Raw genomic sequence first — 16,944 nt, forward strand, 5'->3', positions numbered from 1 at the left:
GTGCTCAGGCCCCAGGACACAGCTGTGACACCCCCACCCAGGGATCTAAGGACTGAAGTCATGGGAGGTGACTCCACGGCTTAGCAAGGACACCAGGGCCTTCCCACCCACCGCCCCTGAGCAGAGCCTCCACCCCCTGGCCTGGCTGCTCCCTCGACCGGGGGGCCGTCTCGCCTGCCCACCTGCCTGCCGTCCCCCTCATCTTGGAGCCTGCATGGGTCCCACCACCCTTTCCTCTGAGAAGCATTCCTGACCTCCAACCAGGGCAGCCCCCCTCCTGCAGTGCCCCCTTCCCACCAGCCGCTCCTCTGCTAAGCAGGGATGGCTGATAATGCCAACTGGGCACAGACGCGACTTTCCTTGGGGGCTTCCGGGAACCTCTCGGTATTGCCGGTCTGCCGTGGGCAGCTTTGTCCGCAGGGTGTGTCACACGCTCTGCCCGGGCACCCACAGGGCCCTTGGGAGCCCCTCCAGCTCGGTGAGCTTGGCCATATGACATCTGCCAGGAGGACCAGCACCAGGAGGGACCCCCAGCCCTGAGCCTCGGGGACAGATGACCCAGGAGGACGTGAGCGGACCTGGGCAGAAGCCACCGCTGGGCCTCATCCCAGTTCAGCCCCAGGTGGACAAGTAAAGCCCCACCGGGGGCCTGGAACAGATGGGCCGGGCTCCGGACCCCTGCCCGGCCCACCATCTGTCCTGACAGTCGGCCCGCCTGCCCGGGCAGCCCCTCCTCGCAGCCCACCATCTGTCTGGCCCGCTTGGTCCTCCTCCTGGCTCCAGCAGGGCCCTCGGGAAGGGACGAACAGGAGCCAGAGCCCAGGCCTGGCTGCTTGGACGGGCCCCATGTGGCACCCCTGAGGGAAGGGGACAGCAGAGCCCCACCAGGGCAGGAGGCCCCGCTCAGACTCTGCCTCACAACTGAGGGGGCAGAGAGAGGAAGACAGAAGGCTCTGCCCCTGGAGGAGATGGAAACCACACAACTCCCCCTCCTCCCCTGAGGCCTGGGTGGGGGGTCCAGTTCCTGAGGGGTCCCCGCTGGAAAGGCCTGGACCACACCCTCACCCAGACCTTCATCCGCCACTCAGTTCGCTCTTCCAGGTCCCTGGGCAGCACCTTCCTCTCCCTAGGACCCCTGTGGCCTGAGAAAGAAGAGCCACTTCTATCTGGGGCCCAGGCCAGGCCAGGCTGCGGCAAGAGCAGGACGCCAGAAGCCCCAGTGCGGCCTCCAAGGCCCTCAGTCAAGTGCAGGCCCCACCTTGGCGACCCCAACCTGCCGACCCCCTGCCGTCTCCCCAGAGGAAACCAGGGCCTCCTGTGGGGACCCACCTTGGCTACAGGGCGTCTCTCGGGCCCCCGGGAGGTGGCAGCTGAGCCCAGGCGTGTCAGCTGCAGCAAGAGCACCCCCAGAAGTCAGGGGATGACACGCGCCCTCAGCCCCTGCCTCCGCCTCACAACCCCCTTGTCCAGGAACCCTCCACCCTTCTCCTCCCGGGACCCCCTCATTGTGTAACATGATTGCTCCTCCTCAGATGACATAGCGGGCACAGGAGTCGTCCTTGGTGAGAGGGGCTGGCTCCTCCCTGGCTGGTTCCCTCCCTGGACGTGGGGATCTTCCTGCTCTCCGTCGGCATGCCCTGAATGTGCCTGGGTTCTTCCTGGCGGGTCAGACTGAGGCCAGCCCATTCTGCAAGCCACAGAGAGCAGCCTTGCAGGTGGTCAGCTCCCTCTGTCTGGTCCCCCTCATCTCTACTCCCCAACCTGAAAATAGCCCCCAGGTGGCACCCAGCAAGGAGACGGCAGGAGCCTGGAGGATAAGAACCCCCAACTGTGCTGTGTCCCTTTCCAACCCCAGGAGCAAGCAGCCCCCGGGGACTTTCCCCACCTGCCACCCCAACATGGCCCTCCTGAGGGATTCCCCTGGGAAGAGCGTCCATTTACCAAGCGTGATCCTTCCTCCTGACACACCACTCACCATGAGGCACCCTGGAGCGGGTGGGTGCCCTTCCCACAGCCCACCACGCTGGACCACCCCCTATTCCCTTAGGGTGCAGGAGTCTGGGCCTGGGCCCTCAGACCCCCAGTACACCCACCAACTGGTCAGCTTACTTCGGTGACGCCCATCTGTCCTCCCCCCAGCCTCAGTCGGACAACCACACAAACGCCTGCTTTCCATGTGGGAGGAGGTGGGGCGAGCCCGTCAGCAGAGTGGGAGAAGAGGGGCCAGGAAGCCGTACCAGTTTTGCAGCTGTTACCGTCGCTGGCAGGAGCTTGCTGAGGTTGGGGACAGCACCACCAAAGCCACCACTGCACACCCTGCAGGGCACAGTGTCTGTCCTCCCTTGGCTCCCCTAGGTTGGCTGGAGGGGGCGGGCAGTGGCGCTGAGTGGGGACAAAGTGTGCGAGACACCAGCCGGCCGCTGCGACCAAAGCCGACAGAGCCGTGGCTGAACAGCACCACCTGGTGGACCTGTTGGAGACTACATAGCCAGGCGTTATTTTGTTGTTTCGGTTCTGAGATTTCTTCCGCTTTTCCCAGCACGGCTCTGTGACTATCAGAATCCACTGCCCTTTAATCGGATTCTGCCTAGATACGGCTCATTATCAGAGGGCCCAACCCAGGCACTTCAAACAAGGCTGGAAAATAAATCCCCCAAAGAAAGAGCTTCTGGTTAGCAAGCCCCCTACCCAGTGCTAGCCTGTCCATCACCCACTGTCCAAGGAAATTGCCCTTCCTCCCATCACTGATGTGATAGGCACCGGTGGCCTGCCTTTTGAGGGGGAAAAATCAGAAGTCTCTGGCCAAAGAGGAAAATCAAGCCCAAGAAAGAACAGTGAACACAACTGGCTGAAATAAACAGAATACATGAAATAGAAAAACAGAAAGGGGGGAATAAACAAACCAAAACAAAACCTCATGGGAAACTCGTTGAAAGTAAGACCTAACTCTTTATTCAAAAAAACTGTTCACTAAAAGAAAAACAATTAGTGATTTCCCTTTTTAAAAATCTATTTCAGGGTAACCCGATAACTCAATTGATAAGGGAAGGTTTGTTTAACAGAATTCTCACTGCTCCTTGTAAAACATGAGAATCCCATGGACGGAGGAGCCTGGTAGGCTACAGTCCATGGGGTCTCAAAGCGTCGTCAGCTGAGCAACTTCACTTGTAAGACAGTGATGCTAGGAGGAAAGCACCATATTTGCAAGCTCTCATGAAATAATTATTTCCTGGGACTTCCCTGGTTGTCCAGTGATTAAGAATCCAACTCAGAGCCCCAGCCATGAAGGATTCTGGCAGAAAGGTGAGCCTGAATCTAGCTTCTAGAGCTAAACTCCCATTTCCAGGAAAGGTGAAGATGAAGTAACACCAAAAGGAAGCAACCTTCCCTTGTAGCTCAGTAAGTAAAGAATCCGCCTGTAACACAGGAGACCAGGGCTCGATCCCTGGGTCGGGAAGACCCCCTGGAGAAGGAAATGGCAACCCAGTCCAGTATTCTTGCCTGGAAAATCTCATGGTCAGAAGAGCCTGGCCGGCTACAGTCCCTGCGGTCACAGGAGTTGGACACGACTTAGCGACTAAACCACCGAAAGGAAGCAATCAGATCCAGAATATGGGTGACAATCAGCAAGACAGTATATCCTGTTTGCAGCAAGTCATGGCTGGAGGGAAATGGGGAGGAGGGTCTTGATCTAGACTAAGAGAAATTTTACAAGACACAACAATTAACTTGTGGACCTTGTCTGGAACCCGATTTAAACAGACCAACTGCAAAACAGTCTCTTTGAGATGATCAGAGAAATGTGGTTATAAACGGGGCATTCGCTGATACCAAGGAATTACCGTTAATTATGACATTGTGTGAATGGAGCTGTAATTATGTCACCAAGTCTCCCATATTTGGAGACTGGCATCCTGATATTCGCAGGAGCAAAGTTACAGAATGTCTGCTAACAGGCTTGAAAACACTTCAGCCAGAGGATAGCAAAGGACAAGAAAACAGCAGTAGATGAAGTAAATGTGATCATTTTGATAACTGTCAAATTGGCGTAATGCACACATGAGAATTTATTGCGCTAGTTTGTCTTTAAAGGATTTTGAAAACGTTCACTGTAAAAAAAAAAAAAATTAAGGAAAGACATGCCCTGTCTCCTACAAACCTCACCTGACATTGTAGAAATTTTAGAAGTTGCAGAAGCTGACTAAACTTATATCCCTGAGCCTCACCTTCTCTCTTGCTCTGGGAATATTCAATTGGGGGAGAGAAAGTCTATGATGTTATCATTACTCTTCTATGGTTCCTGTACCCAGAAGCCCATGGGGCTCTCGTTGCAGGGCTGGACACCTGGGGGGGGAGTCTCTACTGGGTCCCCATCAAGGATCCTGGATGCCTTTCATCCCCTCCACAGCCTTTGTGGACTTTAAGACTCAGTTCAACACTGTGCCGGGGAAGGAGATCCCCCAGCGGTCCTGTAATCCCTACACTCCCTCTCTGTGCTTGGCAGAACAATAACCCCCAAAATGTTCACATCCCAATTCCTGCAGCCTGTGAATATGGTGCCTGTGGCAAAAGGGACTTTATACATGTGACTAAGGAGCCTAGGAGGGTAGGTTATCTGGGTGGGCCCAGAGTCACCATCACTAAGAGGTTGGGAGGTCAGAGAAGATGTGACAACAGAAGCAGAGGCTGGAAGGAGGCAGTGTGGCTGGGGACCCTGGGCCCAGGACCACGGCCACCTCACTCAAGCCCCAGACGGAAGGCAGCCCTGCCAAGTCCTTGATTTCAGCCCAGCGAGACGCTGACCTCCAGAACTATGGGGAGTAGTGCGTGTTATTTTAAGCCACCGAGTTTACGGCCACTTGTTACAGCAGCCACAGGAAGCTTGTGCACTCTGCGAGGCTCATCTGATGCTGGAGTCCGGGGAGCTAGAGGGGCTGAGAAGGTCGCCTTGGTGGTTTGGGGGCAGGTGGTACATCAGCCACGTCCCTCCACGCCTCACCTCCCTTCCTGCTTGGCTCCACCCTTAACAGGGAGCAGGGGCAAACCCACAGTGAACCAGCCCCTCCAGGCAGGCTGCACTCATTCCAAGACAGAGCCGCTCCTTTACCAGCACTCCACCGACCCCAGGAGGCCCAGCCTGAGCAGCCCTGTGGGAGATAGGGCCCCCCCACATACGCTCTCTTCCACTTCAGCCCTGCTCCTGCCCCCCTGCCAGGAATGCAAGTTCTTGATTTTATCTGTCCGCAGCCCCAGCTCACTCCACACACCTCCAGGGGTCACCCAGCCTCCCGAGTCACAAAGTCTGTTACCATCAACAACGCTGTGGAGACAGGCAGGCAGGTGAGGATTCCCAAGGACCTGCCCAAGGCATTTTGCTGGCACGAAAGGGACACTGTTCCTGTCCCCAGATAAGGATGATGAGCTGGGAGAAGCAGGCCTGGCAGTGACATGCTAGACACCCGCTATCTGCTCAGCAGGGTCAAAGGTAGTCCCTTATCTGTCCTGGAAAGTTCCTTCTTCATTATCAGCGCATAAACAGCAAATAGTTATATAATAGACGGTTCTGGAGATAGAGGGTCATCCAAAAGTCTCGAGGGAGAAGATGCTGCAATAAACAGAGATGTCATCTGTCCACAGTGTCCGGAAGAGTCCACCGCCAGCTCTGGCCTTCAGGACCCACCACTCCCACCCCGATCCACCACCTTCGTGCCTCTTAGAGCCCCCAGCCCACCAAGGTGCCCAGATGCTTTCTGGGTGCCACTTGAAGGGATAAAGAGACCTCAGACACTGTCCCATGGCCTAACTCCTGGAGCTGTGCCCCTTCTCTTCCCCTGCCCATCAGATCTCAGCCGCTGGAACAAGAAGGGGAAATTGTTTACGCCAACGCACTCAGGAAAAAACCCTTTTGGAAAATTTCAGGCCTGAGTCCTGAGTGCCCCTGGAGACCACGGCTGGTGGCAGAGGACCAGACCAGCTGCAGTTCCAAGAAGAGAAGAAGGGAAAAGATTTATACCCAAAACAATGAGGGAACAATGACAAAGCAAGTTTAACTAAAAGCACCAGTAGGCGAGCTTTGTGGGGACCAAGGAGCTCTGAGTGATGCTGTGACTTTCAGAGGAGGGCGCCCCAGGCAATGGGTTCCTAGGGTTGGGGGGACTCAGCCAAATACAGAACAAAGGATGTGAGCCCCTGGCCAGTGGGGTCATGAAAGGAGAGTCCTGGCTGTCCCCCAGGCAGTCAGGAGCTGAAAGACCTCAGAGTCACCTGGCAGGGGGGGTGGGGATCCAGGTGAGAAGAGATGCCAGCAAACCTGATGTCCTGCCCCAATTAGCAAAGGCTGCTTCAATCCCCTGCCCACCCCCTACAACCTTGATACCTCTCCTGGGAGTGCTCTGAGAAGGTGGTGCTCATACCCAGAGGAGGAGGAAGGCTGGGAGAGACCCAATCAGGCCTTGGGTCCAGGCCCAGGGAAAGGACCGCTGCTCCAAAGACAATGATGCAGGAACCCCTCAGAGGAGGCAGGAGTCACTTGTGTCTCATCATCCTCCTGCAGTGGGCCTCCCGGGGTGCTGCTAGCTCCAGGGGGAGCATTGCAAGCCAGAGGGGTCTCCCTGCGGTAGATTCTCGGGGCTGAAGGGACGCTGCAGACTCAGGGTCCCTGGTGGAGAGAGCTGGTCCCCAGCTAGCTGTCCGCCGCCAGACTAGACCATCCCATCATGACCCAGATCACAGGCTAAGCACCTCAGCAGCTCCCCTCTCCCCGGCTGATATTTTCATTTTTAAAATTTTATTTACTTATTTATTTTGGCAGAGAGCTGCACTGGGTGTTCATTGCTATGCACGGGCTTTCTCTAGTTGCAGCTCGTGGGCTCCAGAGAACTGGCAAGGTCAGTCGTTGTGGAGCACGGGCCTAGCTGTGGGATCCTCCCAGACCAGGGATCAAACCCATGTCCCCTGCACTGGCAGGCAAATTCCCAACCACTGGACCACAGGGAAGTGCCCGAATCAGCAGTTTTCTATGAAGGCAGCAGCAGGCAGATTTACTGGAAAACATGTCCAGAGGGACTCTGCTCCCAAGACCGAGAGGCCAAGGAGGCCAGCAGCCTGCATTAAAGGGCAGAGTCTCCTCCCCGCCCAGCTGACCACCAGCCCGGAGAGTTGGGCTGGGCCCTAGTGCTGGACCCAGGGCCACCTGCCCTAGGTCCCACCTGCATCTTCCCAGGGCAAATGAGTCCTTCTCTGCTGGTTTGTCTCAGTGGGAACGCAGGGCAAGTGCCTGGCTGACAAATGACCCCCAGCCACCCCTCTCCTCACAGATGCAGGAGGGATCAGGAGGGCCTAGACTGTTTTAAAGAGATGCTAGTCACTCCCAAGAGCCCAGCAGGCGAGCTCCCAAGCCTGGCCAGTGTCCCAGACCCTGCTGAGGTTCTCGAAGGAATCACAAACACGGGAGTTTCCTTTATGCCAAACAGAACCACAGAAAGCAGGCTTTCTCAACAAGTGAAGGGTACAAGGACATCACTCAGGGCGCAGGGAGGACTCAGGCACACACCCTTACCCACAGGCTCCCACTTGCCTCCTCAGGCCCCTGAATGGAGGGTCCCAGAGGTGAGTCTGGGCACCTGGCCGGCCAGCTCAAGACCCCTCTCTAAGGTGAGCGCCCCCTCACTGTCTGAGCACTTCCATCAGTCAGGACCTGGAAGTTAATTCCTGTTTAATGGGGAGCTGCTGTCATGGAATAAATATTGGAGTGATGCGTGAGCAGGGAGGAGCATGGTGTGGAATAGCTAACAGAGGGCAGGAGGAAGGTGAGAGCAAGGAGATGGGCTGAACTACCACAGCGGGAGCCCAGGGAGAGAGTCGACAAAGGGAGGGGCCAAGGAGGGGAAGACTTGAGCCCGGTGAGGGTCAGAGACAGGCAGAGGTCGATGGGGGAAGGAGGAAAGGTGCTGGACTCTGGAGGCTTAAGAAGCAACCCTGGGACTTCCCTGGTGGTCCAGTGGCTAAGGCTCCACACTCCCAATGCAGGGGGACACAGGTTCAATCCCTGGTCAGGGAACTAAGATCCCATATGTCTTGCAGCCAAAAATATATTTTAAAAAAAAATTACTCCTAACTCCCTCTCTATGCTTCTCTGTATTTTCCAAATTTTCTGAAATACATTTGAATTCTTTCCAAAGTTATGTTCTAAGTTAGTTTTGAACTTTAAAATTTTTTTTAATTATTTTTAAATTTGAGGGGACAAAGCTTTTATTGTGATTTCAATCGATGTGTCTGCCCACCAGCAAGGCCAGGGACCCCATCTTTTTTATCTTTGTATCGAAGTTCCCAACACAGAGCAGGTCTCCCTGTGGCTTCCTACATTTTAGAGAATATCACCCTACCTCTAAGACAGAATCTAGAATTCTCGAAAGTGAAAGTGAAAGAGTTAGTCACTCAGTCGTGTCCAACTCTTTGCGACCCCAAGGACTATAGCCCACCAGACTCTTCTGTCCATTCTTGTCCTTCAGGCAAGAATACTGGAGTGGGTTGTCATTTCCTTCTCCAGGGGATCTTCCTGACCCGGGGATCAAACCCAGGTCTCTGGCATTGCAGGCAGATTCTTTACCATCTGAGTCACCAGGGAAGCAGAATTCTCTAAACCTAGTGTTAAATCACCCCTAACATTCTTGCCATCCCTGAAAGGTCCTAGGATTCCTTTGATTTTTATTTTATTAATTAAATCTTTTTTAAGTTTTTAACTTAAAAAAATCAACTTTTTTATTTAATTTTTTAAAATTTTCACTTGGAGTAAAACACACAAAACATAAAAATTTACATTCATGCTTTCTGCAACCCATCTCCAGAACTCTTTTCATTTTGCAAAACTAAAGCTTTGTCGCCATGAAACAATAACTCCCCATTCCCTGGCTCCAGCCCTTGATAACCTCTCTTCCACTTTCAGTCTCTATAAATTTCACTCCTTTAGGAATTCATATTAGTGGAATAATACAGTATCTGTCTTATTGTGGCTGGCTTATTTCGCTTAACATAGTACCTTCGAGATTCATCCATGCTGCAGCAGATGTCAGAATTTCCTTCCTCTTTTGGGATGAACAAGAGTCCACTATGTGGATGGACCATGTTTTGTTTTTTTAAAAAATTTATACAATTTTTAAAGATAATTTCCCATTTACAGTTATTGGAGAATATTGGTTATATTCCCCATGTTATCCATCATTGAGCCTATGGTACACCCAGTAGCGTGTACTTCCCACCCCTCCACCTCTGTATATCCCTCCCCCACCTCTGGTAACCATTAGTTTGTTCTCTGTGCCTATGGGTCTGCTTCTTTTGCGCTATAGTCACTCATTTGTTGTATTTTTGAATTCCGCATATGAGTGAGCTCCCCAGGGGGCACAAATGGTAGAGAACGTGCCTGCCAGTGCATGAGCCATAAGAGGCTCGGATTTGATCCTGGGTCGGGAAGATCTCTTGGAGAAGGGAATGGCAGCCCACTCCAGCACTCTTGCCTAGAGAATCCCATGGACAGAGGAGCTTGGCAGGGTACAGTCCATGGAGTCGCAAAGAGTCGGACACGACTGAAGCAACTTAGCACCGCGCACATATGAGTGGGCCACCTGTGTTGTTACAAATAGAAAATTTTCATTCTTTTTTATGGTCGAGTACTATTCCATTGTATATCTATACATATATGTATAGATATATATAATGTCTTCTTTATCCACTCATTATGGACACTTAGGCTGCTTCCCTATCTTGGCAATTGTAAATAATACTGCTATGAACACTGGGGTATATGTATCTTTTTCAAATTAGGGTTTTGGTTTCTTTTTAACGTATACCCAGGAGTAGAATTGCTGGGGGCTATGGTATTACTTTTAGTTTTTGAGAAATCTCCATAATCTTTCCACTGTGGCTGCACCAATTGGCATCTCCACCAACAGGGTAGGAGGGGTCCCATTTCTCTGTATCCTCATCAGAATTTGATACTTGTGTTCTTTCTGATGATAGCCGTTATGATTGGTATAAACTGATACCTCACTGTGGCTTTGATTTGCACTTCCCTGATGTTTAGCGATGCTGAGCATCTTTCCATGTGCTTGCTGGTCATCTGCATTTCCTCTTTGGAAAAATGTCTATTCAGTTCTCCGGCCCATTTTTCAATTGGGCTGTCTGGTTTTTTGGTGTTGAGTTATATGAGCTGTTTATGTTTGTTAGATATTAATCTCTTGTTGGTCATATCTTTCTGCAAATATTTTCTCCTCTTCAGTAGATTGTCTTTTCATTTTGTCAATGGTTTCCTTTGCTGTGCAAAACTTTTTAAGTTTAGTTAGGTCCCATTTGTTTATTTTTGCTTTTATTTCCTTTACTTTAGGAACTGTATCCAAAAAAATACTGCTGCGATTTATGTTAAACAATGTCAGGCCTGTTTTCCTCTAGGAGTTTTATAGTATCTGGTCTTACATTTAGGTCTTTAAACCATTTTATTTCTGAATAGGGGACCCTGTTTTGTTTATCCATTCACCCACTGATGGCCACTTGGGTTGTTTCCACCTTTTGACTATTGTGAATTAAGTTGCTGTGAGTATGGGTGTGCCAGTATCTCCTGGAAATCCTAATTTCAATTCTTTTTTGCATACATCCCCAGAAGAGGGATTGCTGGATCATACGAGAATTCTACTTTAACTTTTTAAGGAACCACCCATACTGTCTTCCACAGCAGCCAAACCATTCCACGTTCCCAAGAACAGTGCACAGGGTTCCCACTTCTCCGCATCCTCACCAGTCCTTGCTGTTCCCTGGTTTGTTTCATTCTGTTTTGTTTCAATGCAGCCAGCCTAAGGGACAGGAGGTGCCTAAGCTCTCTTGGCAGGAGTCAGCCTATAGGAACTGGAATGAAAGCTTCCCCCTCCCGGAGGATTCTGAGGGCAGTGAATTGTCTGTACAATACCGTAATGGTGGATCCATGTTGTAAATTTGTCCAAATTCATAGAACGTACAACACCGAGAGAGGTGATGGAAACTACAGACTTTAGGTGATGATAATGTATCTACGCAGGTTCATCGATTATGACAAACGTGCCAGCCTGCGGGGGGTGGGAAGGGGGTTGATAATGGGGGAGGCCATGCACGAGTGGGAAGAGAGGGTATAAGGAAAATCTTTGCACCTTCCACTCAATTTTCCTGTGAACCTAAAGAGGCTAAACCTAAAACGAATCTTTTTTTTTTTTTAACTGTACCCTCCATACATCTGGGAGACTGAGGAGGAGAGGAAAGTAAGAAAGGGGCAGGGAAGGTGGTGTCCCTCAATTCACCAGCTTAAGGGCCTGGCTTTAGACTCACTTTTCCTTCCCTCTCTCCCTCACCATCTTTTTCTCCCTCTGTCTCTGACGCTGTCTCTGTCTCCCTCCTCCACAGCTCTGACTCCATTTTCCTCCTTTCTCCCCTTGACCAGGTAGTCACATCTGCTAATCCCAGGAAACAGACCACGGTCTCTACGGGGACCTGCCCTCCAGGACTGTCCCTACCCTAGGACTAACCTACTCTTCAGACAAACTGTCCCCCACCCAGAGTTCAGGTCCCCAACCCTCCCACCCACCCCTCCATCCCATCCCAGACTCTGAAACAAGAGACCCCATCTCTGGGGAGACCTCCCCTGCACACCAGGAAGGAGGCCTGTGAGGAGGAGAGAGGCGGTAGCAGGGAAGTGCCCAGCGTCCCCCGAGAGTACTGCTAACCCACAGCACATAATCCTGTTAAAATATTAATCCTCATTTAGCCAGGAGGCGAGGTAGCCGCTGAGATAAAGGCCCTGAGAAGTCATAAAAGGCAACAGCAATTGATAAAGAGGATCGTTGTTACGCTAATAAAATCCCAGTCGGGAAGGTCGAGTCAGGCCCCAGTAATCAGAACAGTCATCAGCAGGCAGGTCCCGGCCTCAGCAGGCAGGGGTGACCGCCTCCCATGACACTGGAGGGGGCCAGTGGCGGAGACAGAGAGAGGGGGAAGCCAGTTCTCTCTGCTCCTCCTCCCCGCAGCACTGCTGGACCGAAGCAGCCCTTTGAGAAGGAATGGCCATCCTTGGACTGGGGTCTCCCCCTTAAGGAACACCACCAAGGTTGTAAAGATTGTGACCTCTCCTGGGGACACACCAGAGGAGCTCAGTCCTGTCTGTGTGGCTCCTGGTGGCTTCCCACTGCCTCCCAGGCACTTGTCCCAGGCTCAATGGCTTAGTGACCCACCCCACCCAGGGACACAAGGATGAGGCACCCATTCCAGCCCCCAAGCCAGGAGTTCATGTGGACCCCCTTCCAAGATGCAAGGGCCTGCATCCTGGACTCTGTTTGGGAAGAGTCATCACTGTGTCCCCAAGTCAAATTCTTCTTTGTCCGGGGCCCTCCTGATGGCAACCCTCTGCTCCAGCTAAACTGTATAACCACGCTGCTCTTCATTTGGCATCCCCAGAAGTAAACAGTATGCCAACAACACCACACCCCTCAGGAAAGGGCACAAACTGGCAGCTAAGAGAGACCCAGCCAGACCCAACTTTGCACTCATCACTGTAGAAATCTGTTAGGTGGACCCCTGACCTCAAGGCTTCCCCAACAAAGAGGACAGCCCCCGGCCGGAGGGGCCCTGCTTCCACACCCACTCCCCACCAGGGCATCTGGGGCTCCCCGGCAGGCAGCACAGCGGGTGGGGGGGCGCCCACAGTGGCCAGAGAGACAGAGATTCCCATTTTCAGAAGAAGACAAAAGAAAAGCAAGGAGACTGGCCGGGGGCAGAAGGCCACAGCAGCGGTCCTGACCTGCTAACGTCACCCACGGACTCTTTTAAACAGGCATCAGGAATGACACAATGCCTGCTGTGTGCCAGAAGGCGGGGACAAAGAGTCACTCACAGCCTAACAGGGAGACAGAAAGAACTGCAACGTAATTTACTCATACCAGGTCATAAACGAGATTATGGGGACAATGCCTGGTATGTCTCTCTCCCCAGCAGAAACCAAACACAGCTGGGCAGGCTGGTTCGTCCTAACCTGAGCCCCACATGCTGCTCAGCTGGCCAGGGTACCTGTGTGTTGCACATGGCCAACTGAACGTGTCAAATCTACCTGGTCCCCAGGCTAAGGAGGCCTCTGGGTGAGGTCCTGTGGGGCACCAACGACACCCTAAACAAGAAAAGCAGCCAACAACCCCCCTCATGCTTCCTTCTGTGTCCTCAAATAGGGGCCCTTCAGGACCTCTTTCCACCATGCATCCTGGTTTGCCCATAAATGCTGCGCCCAGAGGAGACATCAGCCCTGTCTCTCAAAGCTGCACATGCAGCGGACTCAGCTGGGGAGCCCTTGGCTTCAAGAACAGCTGAGACGGTGACTTTTAAAATGCTTTATCAGCACCCCAGCAGCAGGGTACACACCCACCACCCAGATCTAATATCATACTCCAGCCTCTCAAGGAACCGGGGCTTGAGATTCTAGGACTGAGGTAGGACATGTCCAAGATGACCCAGGAGATCTTGTGCTCCAGAAAGCAAGGGAGTGCTCATGGAAACAAATGATGGGGCAAGTCAGAGGGATGCAAGAGGCAACCGCAAGAGCTCCCTGTGGCCAATGCTGGAGTGATTTGAGCAATGCAATAAATCAAGTAGCGCTGAATTATAATTCAAAGTATAAAATAAATATCCATGGGTCCAGACTGGAAGAAATGATTAATAAACAAAGAGGAAGAACAGACAAATGTATGCAGATTCTCCCAAGGAGGTGAAGCATGACCCCTCCCTCCTTAAGTGTGGGTGGCATGTAATGACTTTCCTTCCTGAAAGTTGAACATGAAAAACGAGGACAGGAGACAGTAACTCGTGGTGGAGAAACCTGACTGACCCTCTGTTGGCCAGACCTTGTTGGTCAAGGTCAACATCCACAGTGATGAGTCATGTGGACAGTATGTACCCCTGACATGATATAATGAGAAGATGCTTTATCTCCATGCTTTTCTTCCCAAGAACCCACAACCCCAGTCTAATCAAGAGGAAAACATCATATCACTCCAGTTGAGTGATATTCTACAAAAGGCTTGACCAGCACTCCTTAAAATCTGTCAATGTCATAAAAAACAAGGAAACTATGAGAAACTGAAACACCCAAGAGAAATGTAAGGAGGTGTGATTTCTCAATGCAAAGTGGGATGCTGGAGCAGGGAAAGGACACTGGGTCAGACGCTGATGAAATCTGAACAGAATATGAACTTGAGTTAAACATGACTTAATCTATATTGGCTCATTAACTGTGCAAAAATACCACATAATGTAAGATGTTAATAATAGGGGAAACTGGGCGTGGTGTATATGGGAACTCTCTACTATCTTTGCAATTCTTCCATAAGTCTAAATTATCAAAAAATAAGCTTATTCTTGAAAAGGTTTTGCCTAACCAGAAAGTATGATAGATACTTGCATAATTTTTCTCTTTAAATGTATTTATTCATATTCAACAAATATACATTGAGTACATACTCTGGGCTGGCATCACACCAGCAAAGAACAATATGGCAATGCCTGCCTACAGGGAGCTCTGAGTCTACCTAAAGAATGACCAGCATGCAAGAGGGTAGGGAAAGTTACAAGTGACAAATATTAATATAAATGATGGAAGTCTATGGAAAATAGAATCCAGAAGTATATCTTCCCCAAAATATACACTGCAAATTAAACAGAGAATAAAGCCCTAAGACTCAGTGATCACTTTGACCGCTGGATCAACGGTCAGAAATGATGAAGCATCTGTACGTGGAGAGCTCAAGATAAGAAATCGTGATATGAAACTCCCAGCCTTCCTGGCTTAATACGTTAAGATATCATTACACCCAAAAGGAACAAAAAATAAAATCCAATGAAAACAGTGGCCCAGAGGCGGTACTAGCATCTACCCACTAGTATCCTGATGGCAATTTGATTATAAGAACCAAGCAGCCTCTACATCCTTTGTCTGATAACCCCTCGCTAAGGACTGTCCCCCAGGGAAACAATGTGAATGGGAAAGAAAAGGAAAAAGTCAGTGATACCAAGATACTCACAGCTGCACTATTCTTTAAAGAAAAAAATCAATAGCCCCAAAGCCGGACGAGAAGATCCCAAGCGGCTGGTAAGTCACTGGGATCTAGTAGTTTTCCAAGGGGGATTCTGCAGGCAAAACACCACCTGGGCTCAAGTCTCAGCTCCTCCGCTTGCTCAGTGACCTTAAACCTCTCTGTTTTAGTATCCTTAAGCATAAAGTGAGGCTATTACTACCTCCTGCCTCCAAGAACTGCTGCAAAGCTTGAACAAGATCATGGATGAAGCCGAGGGTTCGGTCTGCAGAGCTACCTTATAACTGTTAGCTACAGTCAACATACTCTCTTTCTGGTGATAAGCTCTAGGAGACCAGGGAATAAAAAGGAAACTAACAGGGGGTGAGCTAAGGGGCTCCCTGTGACAAAACGTGAGTGAGGTGGAGTCAAAAAAGGGAGAGGAACTACCCCAAGTCTGGCTGAGAGCAGGAAGCAGATCTTTCATGCCACCTTCAGGCCAGAAAGCCACGCCGGCAGGAGAGGGTGGGCAGGAGAGGGAATTTCCACATCCCTGATGGGGACCAGCAGGAGGAAGCACAGAGTGAGAAGAGAACAGCGACCCCTCCCTCCCCATACCCCACACCCACTCACCGCCTTCGTACCCCAGGTCTGTGCCCCTCTGCCCCTGGCCCCGGCCTGACCCCTGGACCACTGCATCAGCCCTTTACTCACCTCCCACCTCCCACCCCTCATGCAGCAGCCAGCATATCATGTCACTCCACCTGCTTAAAGCCCAGCAGTGCCTCCCAGGGCCATTATCCTATTATCGCCTCGGATTAGGTCCTGCTGAGAGTGACAGAAAACCCAAATAACGGAAATGGAAGCAGAGAGTGTGTGTAACTCTCCCTTGCGAGGGTTCCCCAGGGGCTGAGCCATTCAAGGCGGGCTGGCCACACTGCCCAGGATGCCTTGGGGGACCAGGCTTCTTCTGTGTAACCTCTCTCAGAGTGCCCCTTATCATCAGTTCTCCGGGCAGCCTCTGAGCTTGAGGCACCAGAGAGAGGAAGAATCCAAAGAGGGGCAAAGCTGGCACTGGGAGGAGACTGAGGGCTATCGCATAATATTTTTTCTTTCAACCCATTGGCCAGGGCATGCTCACATGGCCAAACTGCACTGCAGGGCATGCTGGGAAATGTAGTCTTTATCCTTGGCAGACATTTTATTATAGACAAAAGGAAGAATAATACACATTAGAAGATATTAGGAGAACAAACATTAGAATAACTAACATAAAATCCTGAGTCCCCCAGGCCTGCCTTCCAGCCTGAAGCCTGGTTGGTCCCCTCTTCCACCTCATCACTGTCATTGCCTGGAAGGTTTTCCTGCCATATATCTCCCAGCTGCTGCTGCTAAGTCACTTCAGTCATGTCCGACTCTGTGCGACCCCATGGAGAGCAGCCCACCAAGCTCTTCTGTCCATGGAATTCTCTAGGCAAGAACACTGGAGTGGGTTGCCATTTCCTTCTCCAATCTCCCAGCTAAATCCATCCTATAGATCTGTGCAAGCTTCCCTGGTAGCTCAGCTGGTAAAGAATCCGCCTGCAATGCAGGAGACCCTGCATTCCTGGGTTGGAAAGATCCCCTGGAGAAGGGAGAGGCTACCCACTCTAGTAGTCATGGGCTTCCCTGGTGGCTCAGATGGTAAGGAATCCTCCTCCAATGCAGGAGACCTGGGTTCGATCCCTGGGTCAGGAAGATCTCCTGGAAAAGGAAATGGCAACCCACTCCAGTATTCTTACCTGGAGAATCCCCATGTACAGAGAAGCCTGGTGGGCTATAGTCCATGGGGTCCCAAAGAGTGGGACACGACTGAGCAACTCAGCACAGCACAGCA

The sequence above is a fragment of the Oryx dammah genome, unplaced genomic scaffold, assembly GCF_014754425.2.
Source record: "Oryx dammah isolate SB20612 unplaced genomic scaffold, SCBI_Odam_1.1 HiC_scaffold_8, whole genome shotgun sequence".
Classification (NCBI taxonomy): Eukaryota; Metazoa; Chordata; class Mammalia; order Artiodactyla; family Bovidae; genus Oryx; species Oryx dammah.